The following is a 3147-nucleotide window of genomic DNA, read 5'->3' as shown; positions in this document are numbered from 1 at the left end:
GAATGGTTCAGATAGACAGTCCTTAATGCTGATTTGGAATTGCTTTCCATCGAGGTAGGAACGAAACCGCAGGAGTTGTTCCTGAATACCGAGTTTGTCCAGCCTTGCTATTGCGAAATCATGGTTGATTTTGTCAAAGCCCGCAGATAGCAGATTTAAATAGCACCGGTTTGCAATCTGTCAGTGAATCCATCGAGTATATATGTTGTGAACGAGAGCAGGTTGGTTTTTTTATTCGTTTATTTGGCACGGCTCAAGGCGTTAGCTTCACGGAGCCGTGGATCTTTTATATATTTACATGATGTAAACAATAAAAATAAACAATTAATGCTAAGATCGATCCCGTACGCGCGACTTGCCATTGCGCGCGGAGATCCGTTTTCGTGTCCGAGAAATCCTTGCATTCACGTCAACTATATCAAGGGGGTAATTTGTATCTTTGTCGTCTTCGCACATGCCCGGGTCATCATCGTGGTTACTGCCTTGATGTTCGCGATAAAGTGTTGTTCCTGACTTCTTTCCCTTTCGGGTCACGACCGTGAACCCTCCTTCATTGCTAGTAGCTCCCTCGTTGCTAGAACTAGCTGTTGAGTTTGTGGTACTTGACGAGGCTTTCGCAGTTGTCATTATTGCTTGAACAGCAGCCACAAATTTGGCAACCGTTTGTGGCTCAGGGAATGATAGTGGAGACTGAGTGTTGGTATTTCTTTCTGTAGATGAACTTTTCTTAGCGGTTTCTGGACAGGGTTTTCCGTAATGTGCCGTTTGTTCACAGAACTGGCACGTGGTAGTTTGTCCTTATATATGTACATAGAGTTCGCTGTATATTGGTATCACCCCCTTCTGTTGTGTACTGCAGGGTAAGGTAGGAGGGAATGGGTTGGTCTACCCGCATTCTCACCACAAAAACACCATTTGAAATACCTGGAAAGTAGTTCCTCCATGTATCCTCCGTGATTGATTCCACTTCTCCGAAATACGACATGAATCTTTTAATGGCCACTTTGCAAGTACGTGGTGCCAAATCATGTAATTTAACTTCCACGTTTCCGTTATCCATATACACAGGGATCTTGATTTTTGCGGTGTCACAATCCAGAACGTGTTTCAAGTTGTTTTGCGAAATGAATCTTTTTGCCTGGGCGAATTTGTTGAACGTTATCAGCACCGCGTGTCTGACGTGCTCCAACTGAATGAAACTGACGTCTGAAAACCGAAGCTGCATTTTCTCCTTCTCCTTCTTTTCGGAAAGACCGGAAGTCAATGGCCACCGTGTTGGCCCGAAGAATCACATTTTGTTGACGAGACTCAGTCATCTTTATAGAATAATAGTAACGGTTCCCTTTGTTCTTCAGGCAAAACACACAAGAAAAAGGCCACTGATTGCGCTGGCTTGGGTAGCAGCAGAGAGCACACTGGTATTGTGACTGATGCCTTTGGTGGTTGAGAATAGACTGAGAGCAGGTTGGTTGTTGTCGATCGTTTAGGCATAAAACCGTGTTGTTGAAATGTAGTGTTTGCAGTGACAAAAAATAGCATCTAAAACATCCAGCTCGAATAGTTTTGAAACGGCACTTAAACACGAGATTCCCCGATAATTATCAATGATCGATTTGTTCATTTTTTGTGAACTGGGAACATGTGCGCTGCTTTCCAGCAGGAAAGGAATGTACCAGTAGTAAGTGATAGTACGAAGACTCACTGAAGTGGCTCAAGAAGCCATCTGATGCACTTTTTAACAAAAATCGAGGTAAAGCCATCAGGGCCCGGGAACTAAATGCTTTCAGCTTGAAATTTGCTGCAAGAGTGGCAGCATTATCGACAAAAATTCAGTTGATGGTTCGTCCTAGAGAAGAAGTTTGAAGGAGTTCCAATCTTTATTCATTTTGAGAAACTTACCGGCCCATTTACGAAATTCACGAATAGGTATACGCGCTATTTGCTAAAACAATGAATCTGCTTCAATTGTTGCACATTCAGTCTTACACTTTCTTTTGCGGATAGTTGCACAAAACACATATTATAGAAAAAACTTCCAAAACTTGTCTGTTTGATTTTAATTTGACTCCCACAATTTAATGTGATACAAAACCAATCAAACTAATTTGTTCTTGTTTTTTATCGGCTTGACGTGTTTTCACCGATAAATCAGTCGAATCCATTGCTTTCGCCATTTTTAAAATCAACATATTCCTTTGTTAAAACTAAAAAACCCAAAAAATTAAAAAAAAAAAACAATTTAATTTAATATTAATAAAAACTTAGTTTTAAAATAATTTAAAAAAGCAAAGAAATGCAAAATATCAATAAAATTGCCTTTGGTCGAAGACTGCATATCAAGAAGACGGGCAACTCTGTCCAGAATCTGAAGACAATAACAGCAACACCACTTGCGGGTAAAGGTGGTACTTCCTATAGTGATGCACACATATACACCTTTACATTAAGCTTCCTACCTTCCTCCAATAAAGGGGAAGGAAAGAGATATCAGTCTTCTTAATATGTAGTCTTTGCTTTGGTTCACTTCAATTCATTTCCGGTCCATTAATTTTTCTTGGATCGGTTTAAAATTTTACAGATGTTTTAGTTAGGTTAAAAGAAAACTTTTTTAGCCCGGCGCTCGTTGATATGGCTATTTTGATTTTTTGTCTAACAAACCACGGCCAGGCTAGTGGATATGTTGTATTGCTGCTCGTGGACAAATAAGATATCTCAAATAACCAATTACCTTTTTTAATGTCGGTCAACATTAGAAAAACGATAGAAAATAGAAGAAATTGAAACTAAAGAAAAATGTTAAAATGATGAAAATCAGATTTAAAATGATAATATAATTAATATAAGACTATAAGACTTTATAATATGTTATATTAAAAGATATTCGGTCGTAATCAGCTCTCGCAAATGTCGTTTCAAATAAACGATTTGAATACAACCCTTCGGAGAAAATGTTAGCACATATAGAACATTATATGAATGCTGCCCCTTGAATGAATCCCTGAGTAGAATGAACTCTCATCTATACACTGTACACTTCCCGTGCATATGAGCGCACTACAATTCTTATCAGTTCACTATCGTTGTCCAACGCAAACCAGCAGCAGCGAAGCAGAATAAAATGTTTCCGTACTCTAACGTATTATTATT

This window comes from Topomyia yanbarensis, chromosome 2 (assembly GCF_030247195.1).
Source record: "Topomyia yanbarensis strain Yona2022 chromosome 2, ASM3024719v1, whole genome shotgun sequence".
NCBI classification, from domain to species: Eukaryota; Metazoa; Arthropoda; class Insecta; order Diptera; family Culicidae; genus Topomyia; species Topomyia yanbarensis.
The sequence above is the reverse complement of the archived record's forward strand: the minus strand, read 5'-3'. Positions refer to the sequence as shown.